This window comes from Capricornis sumatraensis, chromosome 1 (assembly GCF_032405125.1).
Source record: "Capricornis sumatraensis isolate serow.1 chromosome 1, serow.2, whole genome shotgun sequence".
In the NCBI taxonomy this organism is placed as follows: Eukaryota; Metazoa; Chordata; class Mammalia; order Artiodactyla; family Bovidae; genus Capricornis; species Capricornis sumatraensis.
The window spans coordinates 58,060,041-58,076,952 of NC_091069.1; the positions used below are offsets into that span (position 1 = coordinate 58,060,041).

The 16,912-nt window shown below is 47.6% G+C and overlaps 1 protein-coding gene and 1 non-coding gene across 2 annotated transcripts in view; one reads left to right on the forward strand and one right to left on the reverse strand.

The window, feature by feature from the left end:
* REEP1 (receptor accessory protein 1) overlaps window positions 1-16,912 on the reverse strand; it is a 112,113-nt gene that overhangs the window by 85,199 nt on the left and 10,002 nt on the right. The gene's annotated exons all lie outside the window — the stretch shown is intronic.
* On the forward strand, window positions 14,687-14,825 carry LOC138093858 (small nucleolar RNA SNORA68). The gene has a single exon (XR_011146163.1). It is a non-coding gene; the product is annotated as a small nucleolar RNA SNORA68 (small nucleolar RNA).

Below are 16,912 nucleotides of genomic sequence, written 5' to 3' on the forward strand. Positions count from 1 at the left end.
TATTTACAGAAATAGTGGCTTCGAATGCCAGTTCCTTTAGGCACAAAATCGTTTTCACCCAATCATTATTTGTTGAGCATCTACTATGTACCCTGGGTCCTCTGGTAGGGAAGACAGCCAGCAAACAGATAATTATACAAATAGTTGACTAATAACTGTGGCATCGAGTCTCACTGAGTATGTTTTGAAGGAGAGAATGGATTTCCTTTACAATGACTGTCCTGTGGTCATCCACTTCTCAGCTCACAACCCCTCCCAGGATCTGAGAGCCAGAGACCTTGGCCAGATGGCCCCCTGGTAAAGGGTTATGGTTCTCCTCCTGGTGAACTTGTCTCTAAAGCACCCTGCAAGGGATATGGGGCTTCCCAGGTAGCTCAGTGGATAAAGAATTCACCTGCTATGCGGGAGACCTGGATCCAATCCCTGGGTTGGGATGATCCCTTGGAGGAGGGCATGGCAACCCACTCTAGTATTCTTGTCTGGAGAATCTCATGGAGAGATGAGCCTGGCGGGCTACAGTCCATGGGGTCGAAAAGATTTAGACACAACTGAAGTGACTGAGCATGCACGCACAAGGGATATACTTGGTGAGAGGAAAGTAGTGATGGACCTTTATCTGCCTGCACTGTGAGAGAGGGGGAAGGGGAATAAGCCTGAGGGGTGCTCTGAGCTAGATTTGAGGTGGTAGCTGTGGGGTACCTGTGGGATTCTCTGGGAACCGGGCTGCTCAGCTTGTGCCCCCCCGCCTCCCGTACCATTCCCACAGAGCAGGTGCTGATGTTGCTGTGCCCAGCTTGGAGGTAGACACAATGTGCACACACCTGTCCAAAGAGGGTATCAAAGGGCTCCAGGGAAGATCTTTACTGATGCCCACCAGGCGCTCACTGATGCCCACAGCAGTCAGGTGAAGTCGTGACTATTATCCCCTTTCTAAACACGTAGGACCTGGGACTTGAGGAGGTTCCATTCTTTCATCCGTTTATTAGATATTCATTCAGCACACTCTGTGCTAAATTCTGAGTCTAACACAAAGTCACAGAGCTGCCAGGTGGGTAAGCTGAATTCAAAGTGCCGTCACTTCCTGGCTTCAAACCCTTTGCTCTTTCCAGTGCAACATAATATCTCAAGAAGGTAAGAGATTTTATGCTCAGGGGGATCAGAAGTACCTGGAGTGCCAGGTGTATTGGAATGAGATAGTTAGCAGAGCAAAGCTGTGTGTGCTAAATATTGAAGGAAAAGCCTACGGAGGTGGGCCCAAGAGCCTCCTCCGTTAGACTGTGAGCTCTCTGATGGCAGGAACTGGGACCTTCCCCTCCTTTCATCTCCAGTGCTGGGCACAGAACGGGTGAGATGTGCAGTAACACGGTGAAATTCAAATGTGTTATGCTAAGTGAAAGAAGGTGAAGGTGATAGTTGTGTCCAACTCTTTGCGACCCCATGGACTGTAGCCTGGCAGGCTTCTCTGTCCATGGAATTTTCCAGGCAAGAGTACTGGAATGGGTAGCCATTTCCTTCTCCAGGGGATCTTCCCAACTCAGGGATCAAACCTGGGTTTCCCATATTGCAGGCAGATTCTTTACCTTCTGAGCCACCAGGGAAGCCAGACTCAAAAGGCTACATGCGGCTTGACTCCACTTATATGACATTCTGAAAAAGACAGAACTATTAGAGACAGAAACAGATACACTGCCAGAGGCTGGGGATGTGAGAGGAGTTGACTTCTTCAAAGAGGCATGTGGAAATTTTTGAATGTGATGGAATGGTTCTATACACTGTGATAATGATTACACGATTGCATGAGTTTGTCAAAGTTCATAGAACTACATGATAAAAAGGGTAAATTTCATTCTATATAAATTATACTCTAATTCTTTAAAGGGGGAAGAAAGAGAAAAAGAGAATGAATATAAGCAGAAGCAGATTTACAGAGAAGCTAATGAAGCTTAAATTTCAGGACCCCTCAACTGCATGGGTCCTGGGAGGGGTCCTAGCAAGCATACTCATCAAATTTTTTACGACTGTTTTGGAGAAGGCATCTTTCTTCCACTGTAAATGCTTCAGGATCTATTAAACCTAGATCCATGTCTGAATGAAAGTATAAGAACAGATCAAAAGAAAAATGGTGGGCTCCCAAGGTAGTAAGACTCAAGTGGGACCCTAAAGAAAGGCAAGACCTGGTTCCAGCAGAAGGAGGTAAGGAAGACAACCCAGGGAGCAGAACCAGCGTGGACACAAGTTCAGGGGACACAAGTTCATGGTTCCCAGTGACCTCATGAGCATCAGGAAACTGGAGTTCCTACACTTATGCTCACTACTCAGACACAGATGTCTGGTGTGATCTCTTCAGACACATCAAGCCGTTCAAGGCAGGTAGAGCTATGACCTAACAGGATGTGAAAATTCTACATGCCAGTGTAACAAGCTTGTATCATTCTTCTGGCTACCCACACAGCAATGACCCCCCACTGCCCAACAGAGGGAAATTTTACATTATGTTTCTGAAACGGAAAATGGTTGATGTCCACTTTTCCAGCCTTCCCTCCAGCAGGGATGTGTGTTTATGGTAGACACACCTGCACAGGTATGAACCCGGGTCCCTGCAGCCCTCTCATTCAGCTGTGCTGAGAATGCATCCTTCAAGGGGACAATCTCATGATACTACAGGAACAAACACAGCCAAGTGCGGCTGGTCTTGTGGGTGGAGTTGCTGATTTCTTTATGGTTAAAATCAGCCAAGTTATCAGTAGAATGCAGCTCCAATTTTAAAGCAGTTCTGTTATAGAGAAATATTTGCACATCCATATTCATAGCAGCATGATTCACAATAGCCAAGGGATGGAAGCAACTTAAATGTCCAATGACAGATGAAAGGAGAAACAAAATGCAATGTCTATTTATTTTTGCTGTTGTTTAGTCACTAAGTTGCGTCAATCCCAGGGACTGTAGCCTGCTAGGCTCCTCTGTCCATGGGATTTTCCCAGGCAAGAATACTGGAGAGGGTTGCCAGTTCTTTCTCCAGGGGATTTTCCCCACCCAGGGATCAAACCCATGTCTCCTGCATTGGCAGGTGGATTCTTTACCACTGAGCCACCTGGGAAGCCCATATATATATGTATATATAATTTTATATATATACATATAATTATATATATATATGTAATTTTTAAGAAACAGAATATATTGAGTACAGGCCATTAGCTCATTTAATCCATAAATGGTTCATTGCAACAAATTTAGAGGAAAACAGAATTTATATAATTTTTCAATTACATCTGTTCTGCTTCATGGTACAATTTCATTTATTTAATTTACTGAAATTGTCTACCCAAATAAAATTTGCCAATTTTAGACGGCATTGTAAACTCATCTCAATTCATTAGAGAGGATATAATGACATTTAAGATGAATGAAAATTAGCAAGCAATGCAAAAGTTGTATTTTTTAAATGGTTCTGGTTGTAGAAGAAAAAACAAAGTCTGTATATTATGTTCTATCCAGAAGTTTCATTACTAAATATGTTCCTGCTATTGACAGACAGTAAAGAATCTGCCTGCAATTCTGGAGACCTGGGTTCAACCCCTGGGTCGGGAAGATCCCCTGGAGGAGAGCATGGCAACCTATTCCAGTGTTCTTGCCCAGAGAATCACATGGACAGAGGACCCTGGCAGGCTGCAGTCCACAGCATTGCACAGAGTCGGACCTGACTGAATTGACTTAGCATGTACACAAATATATACACACACACTCTGCACATATATATTTGGCTGTGCTGGGTCTTCATTGCTGTGAGCAGGCTTTCTCTCTAGTTGCAGTGAGTGGAAGCTACTCTTTATTTCAGTGCACAGGCTTCTCATTGCAATGGCTTCTCTTGTTGCGAAGCAGAGGCTTTAGGGTGCATGGGCTTCAGTAGTTGAGCCTCGCATGCTCTAGAGCATGGGCTCAGTAGTTGCAGTGCATGGGCTTAGCTGCCCTGCGGCACATGGGATCTTCTTGCACCAGAGATCAAAACCTGTGTCCTCTGCATTGGCAAGTGGATTCTTAGCCTAAGATCACCAGGGAAGTCATGTATATATATATATTTTGATTTCCTCCAGAAAAGATCTGGAGGTGACTTGGTTATAAATTGTGTGACACATAAGAAACTATCACGATTCCAGGCCCCTGGGCTTGTCTGCAGGAAGGCTTGGGCAGCCAACAAAATCACTGTCACCTCACCCAAAGTGGGAGGAGCTCAGTTCAGTCCAGTCCCGTCCGACTCTTTGCAACCCCATGAATCGCAGCACACCAGGCCTCCCTGTCCATCACCAACTCCCAGAGTTCACTCAGATTCACGTCCATCGAGTCAGTGATGCCATCCAGCCATCTCATCCTCTGTTGTCCCCTTCTCCTCCTGCCCCCAATCCCTCCCAGCATCAAAGTCTTGTCCAATGAGTCAAGTCTTCACATGAGGTGGCAAAAGTACTGGAGCTTCAGCTTTAGCATCATTCCTTCCAAAGAACACCCAGGACTGATCTCCTTCAGAATGGACTGGTTGGATCTCCTTGCAGTCCAAGGGACTCTCAAGAGTCTTCTCCAGCACCACAGTTCAAAAGCATCAATTCTTTGGCGCTCAGAGAGAAAGGCTAATCACATCCAGGCCTGACTCACCTGCTCGTGGAAGAACAGAGATTGTCTGCAGCAGGGCTGTCTGGCCAGTGCCCAGAACGCCTGCCTGATGAGAACACAAAAGCCCAGGAAAAGAAAAGGCAGAGTGGAAAACAGCCAGGGTTTCTTCAGTGAGTGAAATTTCAATTTTGAGAGGAGGTTCTCCAGCACATGTCTCGATCGCCAGGGAGTTGTTAATTACAAGGGACAGTTAAGGAAAAAGTGCAGGTAATGACTGCTACAGAACGGATCTGGCTGGGCATTGTGAACTGGGCTCCTGAGCTGGCCAATCCATCATCAAGAACATCTGTGCTTCAGGTGATGTAAGGAAGCCCACGGCTCCCCTGGGAGAAGATCAGCGAGTGCCAGCCTCCTAGATGTGCTGGTTGCTTACAATTCCTGGGGTGCAGCCATCAAGAGAAGACAGACCCTGAGAGAGAAAGGCAAGGCCCTGGTTTGGGTAACAACATTTTTGACGCTTGGAAAGGTAATCCTTGGTAGTGCTCTAAAAGGTGTGGAGGAGGGAGTTCCTTATTGGCTACTGGTTAGGATTCTGGGTTTTCACTGCCATGGCCTGGGTTTGATCCCTGGTCAGGGAACTGAGATCCTGCAAGCCACTGGGCCAAAAAGGAAAAAAGTTTTTTTTAAATGAGGGGTGGGGGTGGGAGGAGGAGGCAGGGGGAGGGGCTTCCCTGGTGGCTTAGTGGTAAAGAATCTGCCTGGCAATGCAGGGGACACAGGTTCTATCTCTCATCTGGGAAGGTCCTACATGCCATGGCAACTAAGCCCCGTGCACCAGAACCACTGAAGCCTGTGCCCTAGAGCCCAGGAGCCACAACTACTGACGCCCATGGCCCTAGAGCCCATGCTCTGCAGCAAGAGATGCCACCACAGTGAGAAGCCCGTGCGTCACAACAGGAGAGTAGCCCCCGCTCACTGCAGCTAGGAAAAGCCCGTGCAGCAACGAAGACCCAGCACAGCCAAAAATAAATAAATAAAATTATTTTTTTAAAAAAAGATGAGGTAGAAGGATGCTTAGTGGTTAAAAAGCTGAAATACATCAAATAGTTTGCTTCATTTAGAAAAGATATTCCTCTCAACTACATCTGTTCCATTTGCTTTTGCAGATCTGAAAAGAATGGATAAAACTAGGTCACTAAGGAGAAAACAATTCCAACACAGAACACAAAGAGTTGGATTAGGGGAGGGTGATATAAGAAATTCAGTCAATTCAGAATGAAAACAGTATGCTTTCTTTCCATTTGTTGTGAGCTCCAGATGGCCATGAAGACAGGGTGAACAGAAAGGGAAGTCCTGGTGAGGGATGGCCTGCTATCCTGGGAAACAACAGCAAGCAGAAACACTTCACATTTGGGGGAGGGGAGGTGGTGGTGGTTAACATCCCATAATCAGCAGTGCTAATTACTAAGCACAGTCCTAAGCACCCTATGTGCATTTGCAGGTACAACCACTCTAAGAAGTAGGCATGATTCTAATCTACATTTCTCAGGCTGAAGATGTCCATCAGAGAAGTTAAATAATCAGGCTAAGGTCACACAGAGGATGAGATGGTTGGATGGCATCACCGATTCAATGGACATGAGTTTGAGCAAGCTCCAGGAGTTGGTGATAGACAGGGAAGCCTGATGTGCTACAGTCAATGGGATCACAAAGAGTCAGACACGACTGAGGGGCTGAACTGAACAGGTCACACAGCGAGTCCATGTCCGGGCTAAAACTAGAATGTGAGATTTCAAAGCCTCGGTGCTAAACGGATGTCCCAACTTTTTTTGACAGCACAAAATCAGTAAAATATCATGATATTCCTCAGGCTTTGCTGAGGAAAGCTTGTTAAGTCATCATGAAGGCTGGTTTTATCTAAAACGAGCCTATCTAATACATAAGCCCACTTCCCAAGGCTCTTTCAAACTGTAACACAACTTGGGTCCTGCTGAAATCAAACAAAAGCTTAAGAGAGCCTCCCACTGCATTGCGAGCCTACCCTCCCAACCTTGGGGCCTTCCCCAGGGAGTGTGTGCAGCGTGCCCCTTTCCCAGGCAGACCACTGCCTGCTCTGCGCCCAGCACTGCACTGCAAACCACCCATCCCGTCTCCTCTCATCTTCATGGGGCCCGGAGGTTTCGCTGTCCACAGAGCCGGTCTGTGCTGCACCACTCACTGGGTACAGACCTTGGACAAGCACCCAGGAGACTCACTGGGTTTATGTCCTCTACACAATGGGGTATCCCCACCAGAGCCAGGAGTCCTGTCAGAAGGGATGACACACAAGAAAACAGCGATGCATCACGAGACACGTGGGGCTGGAGGAAGCACAGGCTGGAGTCAGGACTGCCGGGAGAAACATCAACGACCTCAGATGTGCAGAGGACACCACCCTTATGGCAGAAAGTGAAGAGGAGCTAAAGAGCCTCTTGATGAAAGTGAAAGAGGAGAGTGAAAAAGTTGGCTTAAAGCTCAACATTCAGAAAATGAAGATCATGGCATCTGGTTCCATCACTTCATGGCAAATAGATGGGGAAACAGTGGAAATAGTGTCAGACTTTATTTTGGGGGGTTCCAAAATCACTGCAGATGGTGACTGCAGCCATGAAATTAAAAGACGCTTATTCCTTGGAAGGAAAGTTATGACCAACCTAGATAGCATATTCAAAAGGAGAGACATTCCTTTGCCAACAAAGGTCCGTCTAGTCAAGGCTATGGTTTTTCCAGTAGTCATGTACGGATGTGAGAGTTGGACTGTGAAGAAAGCTGAGCACTGAAGAACTGATGCTTTTGAACTGTGGTGTTGGAGAAGACTTTTGAGAGTCCGTTGGACTGCAAAGAGATCCAACCAGTCCATTCCGAAGGAGGTCAGCCCTGGGATTTCTTTGGAAGGAATGATGCTAAAGCTGAAACTCCAGTACTTTGGCCACCTCATGAGAAGAGTTGACTCATTGGAAAAGACTGATGCTGGGAGGGATTGGGGGCAGGAGGAGAAGGGGACGACAGAGGATGAGATGGCTGGATGGCATCACTGACTCAATGGACTTGAGTTTGAGTGAACTCTGGGAGTTGGTGATGGACAGGGAGGCCTGGCATGCTGCAATTCATGGGGTCTCAAAGAGTCAGACACGACTGAGAGACTGAACTGAACTGAACTGAAGCTCCAATAATTTGCCCATCTGATGTGAAGAGCCAACTCACTAGAAAAGACCCTGATATTGGGAAAGATTGATGGCAGGAGGAGAAGGGGGCGACAGAGGATGAGATGATTAGATGGCATCATCAACTCAGTGGACATGAGTTTGAACAAACTCTGGGGCATTGAGAAGGACAGGGAAGCCTGGCATGCTACAGCCCATGGGGTCGCAAAGAGTCAGACACAACTGAGCAACTGGGGCAACAACACAAAAAAATACATTGAAAAGAAATGCTGCACACACCTGTGATGCTATTTCCCTATGGTGGAGGCTGTGAGCAAAGGACTGCAGTGTCCCACTAACAGCAGGGTGAAGCAGGAGCCACCGTGGGAGTTATACCTGAACAGCCCTGGGTGGGGCTGAGTCCAGCCCTTGTGCCTATAAGATGCAGGGATGCTTTGTGGCTGGGAGACCAGGGGTGGCACTGCCTGCAAGCCCCTTCCTGGGGTTAGTGGACACTGACATCCAATGAGCATGGTTTCCAGAGCACAGGGAGGAGTGCTGCTGTCTCAGTGGACTCTTCAAAGCATCCCGCCCTGATTCTTTGCTTCCTTCTGGCTGCGTGACATCAGGGAAATGCCTCTTCCCAGAAGGTTCTGGCAGCGTCAGGGACACCTGTATTCACCCTGCCTCCATCCCAAACAGAAAACGATGGACAAGCTCACACTACCTCCTCTCCCTGTGTGCATTTGACCAAGGAGGTTTTACTGTGAATGGTACACACGCTCATGTGCTCAGTTGTGTCCAGCTCTTGGCAACCCCATGGACCATAGCCTGTCAGGGTCTTCTGTCCACAGGATTTCCCAAGCAAGGATATTGGAGTGGGTCACCACTTTCTACTTCAGGGAATCTTCCCAACCCAGGTATTGAACCCACGTTTCCTGCATTGGTAGGTGGACTCTTTACCACTGAGCCACTTGGGAAGCCATGAATGGTATGCTGCTGCTGCTGCTAAGTCACTTCAGTCGTGTCCGACTCTGTGCGACCCCATAGACGGCAGCCACCAGGCTCCCCCGTCCCTGGGATTCTCCAGGCAAGAACACCGGAACGGGTTGCTGTGTCCTTCTCCAATGCATGAAAGTGAAAAGTGAAAGTGAAGTCGCTCAGTCATGTCCAACTCTTAGCGACTCCATGGACTGCAGCCCGCCAGGCCTCTCCATCCATGGGATTTTCCAGGCAAGAGTACTGGAGTGGGGTGCCACTGCCTTCTCCATGAATGGTATAGTTTAGCCCAAACTTCAGCATTGATAGGATCTTTCCTCAAACCCCAGCTCTGACTGGTCTGTGAAGAATTAAGCCTGGGCTAGCTTCCCAGGGGGCTCAGTAGTAAAGAACCTGCCTGCCAATGCAAGAGATGTGGGTTCAATCACTTGGAGGGTTAGATTCCCTGGATGAGGAAATGGCAACCCACTCCAGTATTCTTGCCTGGGAAACCCCATGGACAGAGGAGCCTGGCGGGCTACAGTCCACAGGGTCACAAAGAATCGGACACGACTCAGCAACTAAACAACAGCAAGGCACCAGCCCTGGAGGTGTCCCTGGGGGTGTGCTCTCCTGGGAGAGATAACGAAAGGAACCACAGCCTGTGGTGTAGTACGGTGTGGTTCTGTGGCTCATTTGCAGGTAGAGAAGGCAAGTTGCTTTTTACGGTGGGTTGGTTAGTTGGTTAGCAGTGGACTTCAACAGGAGGGGACTGGAGCACAGAGTGGTGGGTACAGGGGCCTGGTCTTCAGGAGGATCTGTTATCAGTCAGGGCCTAGGGTGACATCTCTGGGTCCCTATGCACTGAACGGGGTGCAGCACAGGAGAAGGGCTCCCAGCTGAGGGTCAGGAACCATGGTTCTAGCCTCAGCTCTGATCCCAACTGGCAGCGTGATCTTGAGCCACCACACCATCCTTCCAGGAACCTCTCCTCATCCTTTCATTCAGAAATCACTGAGCTACTGGGACTTCCCTGGTGGTCCAGTGGCTAAGACACCGAGCTCCCAATGCAGGGGGCCTGGGTTCAATCTCTGGTCAGGGAACTCGATCCCACATGCCACAACTAACAGTTCACATACAGCAACCAAAGATCCCAAGGGCCCCAGCCAAGACCCAGAGAAGCCAAATAAATAAATATTAAGAAAAAAACGAAATCACTGACCTACTGACCTATTGTATTGACCTGGTCCAGCAAGTGTCCAGCACTGCTCTGCTGACAAACCAGCAGTGAACAGATGGGGACAGAACCCTGTTGAGTTCTGGGGTACTCCTTCCCCTGGCTCAGGCATTCTTTCATCTGATGGCTGCAATCTGACCCAGCTCCAGTCCTGGCCTCTACTTAGCCTCTTGCCCTGTGTGGACACTGCTGAATGTGAACTGTCCCCTGAGCATCACCCCCTGCCCCACTCTGCATCCTGAGAGAGCATGAGGATGTCAGCAAACACCCAAACAGTGGTGATGAGCAAACAAACAAAGCTGCTCCAAGGCCATCTGCACAGACGTGGACAGTCACCCCTCGCCAGGGTAGATTCCTGGGAAACTGCAGCAGGAAACAGAGCGGTCCAAAGGCAGATCATGTTTTTGCTGTATCCCTTTGTCACCAGTAGATGGGAATCACGGGTCAGCAAAGCAGAATGCTGACACAGCTTTCCTTCGGATGGATGCGTACAAAACAAAGAATGGACAGCCTGAGGTGGAAAACAGGAGCATACGGGTGTGATTGAGTCTGTGGGTGTGCAGATGAGCCAGCAATGAGGCAAAGCTGGGGTGAGGAGAAATGATACGCTTCTTGATGGAGCGATTCCACTGCTCCAAAATCTTCCATGGTGTGACTGCCCTGGTGGCCCAGTGGCTAACACTCCACCCTCCCAATGCAGGCGACCTGGGTCTGATCCCTGGTCCAGGAACTAGATCCCACGCGCCACAGCTAGGAGTGTGCACGCCACGACTAAAAAATCCTGCATGCTGCAACAAAGACCCCCCACCACACCACAATTAAGACCCCACTCAGCCAAATGAATAAAGACAAAACTTCCACAGCTCCCGACTGACCGCAGGACACATCCAATTGCTTGCTTTGATATTGAGGGCCCCCACCAGCCAGCTGGGCCCACCCCACCAGCCTCATGTGCCCTCCACTAACTCCTGGGCACACATCATATGTTTTTGCCACTGTGCCCTGCCATCATTCTCTTTGCCTGGAAGGTTCTTTCCCAGCTCTGTCTGCCAAAATCCCAAGCACTGGATTAGAAGCCTTGACATCGGGAGCCAGGTAATTATTTGCTGGTCAGGGAGGGGGCTGTCCTGGGCACTGAAGGATGTTCAGCAGCAACCCTGGTCTCTCCACTAGATGCCAGTAGCATTCCCTCCATCCCACCTGTGAGGATCAAAAATGCCTCCAGGAGGGAGATAAGTTCAAGTGGGAGGGGACATACATATCCCTATGGCTGATTCATGTTGATGTATGGCAGAAACCAACATAATACTGTAAGGTATTATCCTCCAATTAAAAATAAGTAAATTTAAATTAAAAAGAGAAAAAAATGCCTTTAGAAGGACTTCGCAGGTGGTCCAGTAGCTAAGACTCTGCACTCCCAAGGCAGGGGGCCAAGGTTCAATCCCTGGCCAGGGAACTAGATCCCACATGCTGCAACTAAGACCTGGTGCAGCTAAATAAATACATAAATACTTTTTTTAAATGCCTCTAGATACTGGCAAATGTCCTCTGGGGGCCAAAGAGCCCCTGGCTGAGAACCCCTATTTTACACTCAGATCCCGGGCTACTCTTTTCATGAAGCCCTTCCCTGAACTTCTTAGAAGTGTAAATGGCTTTTACATGCTTTGTAATGATCTATTAGCATTTAACATAGCTTCCTTTCAGCTTGATTTATATGTGCTTATATCACCCTCCCCGTCAGGCCACAAATTCCTTGAGGGCAGAGATCACCTATTGTTCATCTTCTACAAGCCACTCACTACCTACTGGCCTAGTGAAATTCGACCACTAGGTTTAACTTGCTTACTGTTAGTGTATGGATGTGAGAGTTGGACTGTGAAGAAGGCTGAGCGCCAAAGAATTGATGCTTTTAAACTGTGGTGCTGGAGGAGACTCTTGAGAGTCCCTTGGACTGCAAGGAGATCCAACCAGTCCATTCTGAAGGAGATCAGCCCTGGGATTTCTTTGGAAGGAATGATGCTAAAGCTGAAACTCCAGTACTTTGGCCACCTCATGAGAAGAGTTGACTCATTGGAAAAGACTCTGATGCTGGGAGGGATTGGGGGCAGGAGGAGAAGGGGACGACAGAGGATGAGATGGCTGGATGGCATCACTGACTCAATGGATATGAATCTGAGTGAACTCCGGGAGTTGGTGATGGACAGGGAGGCCTGGCATGCTGCGATTCATGGGGTCGCAAAGAGTCGGACACGACTGAGCGACTGAACTGAACTGAACTGTTAATATAAATGTAACCTGTCTATGTTACTTGTTTATGCTTATTGTGAAAAAAAATTTTCAGACAGAAAAGGACAAGACCTGGACCTAGCGGTCCAGTGGTTAAGACTCCGTGCTTCCACTTCAGGGTGCACAGATTTGATTCCAGGTCCGGGAACTAAAAAAAAGAATAAAATAAAAATTACCCAGAATCCCACCATCCAGCAATAACAGTACTTAAATTGTTATACTGGATATGTCCTTCCAATACTGGTATACCAATAAAATACTGGTACATGTCCCTCCTCAGGGCTGCCCTGGTGGCTCAGGGGTGAAGAACCTGCCAGCCGATGCAGGAGATATGGGTTCAGTCCCTGGATCGGGAAGGTCCCCTGGAGAAAGAAATGGCAACCCACTTCAGCATTCTTGCCTGGAAAACCCTACGGACAGAGGAGCCTGGTGGGCTACAGTCCACAGAGTCACAAAGAGTCAGACATGATTGAAGCAACTTAGCATGCACGCACATGAAAAGTAGAAGCCTGGAGAGAGAGTCAGAGTCAGAAGAGAACAGTGAACACACACACACACACACACACATATACACAGAAAATGAAGCAGAGATGTGAGACCAGGGCCTTGGGGAGGGGGAAGAAGTGAGGACAGGAGGCTTCCCAATAGCTTCCAGCCCAGTTTCTAGGACCCCATGGGGTCTAGCTGCAACTCCCTAACTCTTTACAATGAATTCCCCTTTTTGTTTTGTTTTTGTTTTTTTTTTAATTAAAAAAAATTTTTTTTTTTTTTTTTTACTTTATTTCTTCCCCTATTTCCATTATTTACAGAGTTTGAATCTTAGGGCAAGCTTTGGTTTCTGGTTGTTAAGTTTGAGGAATAGTTTAAACTTAAGGCTCCTCTGTCCATAGGATTTCCCAGGCAAGAATACTGAAGTGGGTTGCCATTTCCTTCTCCAGAGGACCTTCCCGACCGAGGGATCAAACCCACATCTCCTGCACTGGCCGGCAGATTCTTTACCACTGAGCCACCAGGGCAGCCCCGGGGAGGGATGTGTACCCGTAATAGTTTAAACTCTGCTGATTTAGGAATTAGCAGAATTCATACTTTCTCTCCTTGTTGGCCGCACCACTCAACATGTGGGATCTTAGCTCCCCAACCAAGGATCTAACCTGTGCGCCCCACCCTCTGCAATCTTAACCACCGGACCACCAGGGAAGCCCCCAAATTCCCCTTTTTGGATGATGCTAAATCATCCAGTTGGTTTTGTCTCTCCTGGTTCATGTGGGAGAAGGTGAAGACTTGAGTTAGACACAGCCTCTGACAACTGATGCCTGAAAACTCAGATCCCCTTAACCTTCTCCCCTCCAACCTGAACTCAGGTCCCCTGGAGCTGACCGAGGCCTCCTGAGGGCAGATTATGCACCCCTGTGCATAAAGCCATTCACACTGCAGTACTCCCAACAAACTCATTGTGATGGTACCAAAAGCTGAGGCTCCGGTTCCCGAGCTGAGAGAGCTGGAAATCCAGGACAGCAGTACCCACCCAGAGAGTATGTTTGCATAAGGATTCAGATCACCCCAACTAAACACAAGCACCCACAGTGAGGGTCTAAGGCCAGGGAAGCTGGGAGCTGTCCAACTTTTCCATCTGCTTCCCTTTGAAGCGCCTCTAAGCTCCTCTCAGAGCAGATCCTCAGCAGAAACCACAGCAGGCTTTCTCCTAGGGGCACACAGCCCTGTCCCTCCCAGGACCAGGTAACGGCAGCTGGCTTACCACCCCCTTTAGTCCAGCTCCTGCCAGAGCCAGGAGAAAAACCACTCCCTAAATACTGAGAAGGGCATTTCATCTCTACCACTTACGGACTTCATGATTTTGAATGTTATTTAAGTTCTCTAAGTTTCAGTTCCCTCATCTACAAAAATTAGAAATAACAACAGTTCCCACTGTAAGGATGAAATAAAATGAGAATTTTAAAGGGACCAGAGCATTAAAACAAACGTTAATAGCTTTAAAGTGTTAGCTTTCCATCTCCCATTTTGTTCATATTAAATGTTTTAATTAATTTTTTCAATTTGCGCTGTGTGTTGTGTCTGACTCTTGGCGACCCTATGGACTGTAGCCCGTCAGGCTACTCTGTCCATGGAATTCTCCAGGCAACAATATTGGATTGGGTTGCCATTTCCTCCTCCAGGAGATATTCCCCACCCAGAGACCGAGCCCTCATCTTACACCTCCTGCGTTGGCAGGCATGTTATTAACCACTAGCACTACCTGGGAAGCCCATTCATATTAAATGTTTTACGTAATTTTTTTCAATATAATGTCAATTTAAAAAACATAATCTATGTGAGATCCTCCTTAGCTGGAAAATAAAAACTTGATTAAGGTTCATTTTATTTTTTAAGTGTCCTCAAAATGGCACCAATTCCAGAAGTATATCAGCAAAAATAAGCAATACCATGGTTTAAACAGGGGTGCCAATAGCAAGTGGATCTTATCACCTTTGGGGGGCTACAATTGTACCCCTAAAAGTGAATTTGCAGGTTCTGTGTGCTTAGTCACTCAATTGTGTCTAACTTTTAAAGACCCTGTGGACTGTAGCCTGCCAGGCTCCTCTGTCCATGGGATTTTTCAGGCCAGGTTACTGGAGTGGGTTGCCATTTCCTCCTCCATGGGATCTTCCCAACCTAGGGATCGAAACTACATCTCTTGTGTCTCCTGCATTGCTTAATGCAGAGTATACTTAATATTTCAACAGATGTATATGTGCAAGAGGGTGCAACTTCAGCTTCCAAGCAGGTCCAGTTTCCTGCCTGGAAATGAATGACCTCTTGGAAACCCACCTTTGTTTGCTCCTGGGCTTAACTGGCCAGGAAGCCCCAGGCAGATGAATGCACAGTAGTGACCTCTCTGCACCATGACAGCAACGAATGCTTCACCTTCACTCCATTTTCCTTTAATGTCTGGTAGATTTTATAAAGCCAGATGGGCTTCCTGAAGCTTGAATTCCTCAATGATGGATGTTCAGCCAATGCATTGCTGTCTGAAGCCCCCTGCCCACAGGTCAGCAAGCAGCTTCTTTCCCTCCCTACTTAGGAAAGCCACAGTCTGTCTGGGGTCATGGAAGAGGCAGCTATGCTGAGAGCCCTGGCCCTTGTCACTGAGGGCAAAGCTCCCAGCCCCGGACTGCAAGGCAACAAGCCTGTCTCCACACAGGGGCTCCAAACACAGGAAAAGCTGACACTTCCTCCAGACAGATTTTCCAGGCAAGAATATTGGAGCTGGTTGCCATTTCCTTCTCCAGGGGATCTTCCCATTGCAGGGATCGAACTTGCATCTCCTACGTCTCTTGCATTGGTAGGTGGATTCTTTACCACTAGCGCTACCTGGGAAGCCCCCTCCAAATGGAAGTCATAGCCAGTTAAGAGGCTATCAGGCTGATTCATGCTGATGTATGGCAGAAACCAACAACACTGTAAAGCAATTATCCTTCAATTAAAATTTTTTAAAAAGAGGATATCAGTGCTTCTTATTTTTTTTTTTTACCTCCATTTGTTTTTTTTTTTAAAGGATTTACAAACCCAATCATCCAGAACTGCCGATGGGAGGAGAGATTGGTATGATCTTTCTGGGAGGCAAGTTGCTCTTATCTCTCAAATCTTTATAGCTTTGCTATCCTCTGACCTAGTAATTGTACTCCTGGGAACCTACCCAAAAGAAATCAGAGGTAAACAAAGATTAAGGCACAAACACATCCCATGGCTTTTTATTACAAAAGAAATGGAAAATAATACAGCTGTCCAACAATTTTTAAAAAAGGAATTGACTGTACAATTTTAAAAGGTTACTAAAATTCTGTTTTGAAATATTGTGGACACAAGGATATATTAATATATTAATGTTAATGGGAAAGCAAGATACATAGTAACTCCAACCACACAAAATTTTTGTGTTCAGAAAGCCTTAAGGATCCCCCCAGAATGCATTTCTATAATGGACTTATGAGTGACTTTATCTTCTTTATCCTTTCCTTTTCTCTGCCATCCTATTGTCCAGAGTAGCATTCAATCCTTTATCCATCAGTCAGGATCTAAAGATGAGTGGAACAGTCCTAGACATCACCAAGTTCAAGTCTAGCTGAATGACAGTCAGGTCATCACACCCACAGCTGTGCTCTGTGAGCTGCGGCTGGGCTGCTAAATTAGCAGGGGATGCTCCAGGAGATGTTGAACGATGAGCAGGAGCTTGGTAGATTCGGGAGGAAGAAGGGGACACTTCAGAAAGGGAAAAAACATGAGCAAATTCCAGAAACAAGTAAGAGCATCATGGGTTTGAGGCTACAAGGGGCTCGGGGGAGCTGGGACCAGGCCAGCTGGGCATGGACTGGGGGGAGCTGTCATTTTCCAGGGTACCTTCTGCCGGGGGTTGGGGGGGGGGGGGGTCCTTCCAAAGGCTGAGGGGAGGAGGGAAAACTAAAAAGGAAGTGCCAAGGAGGGTGACTGAAAATACGAAGCAGGACAAACTCTAGGGGACTTCCCTGGAGGTCCAATGGTTAAGGCCCTCCCTCACTTCTAACGGAGGGGATGTGGGTTCAAACTCTGGTGGGGAACTATGATTCCACATGCTGAAGGGCGTGGCCAA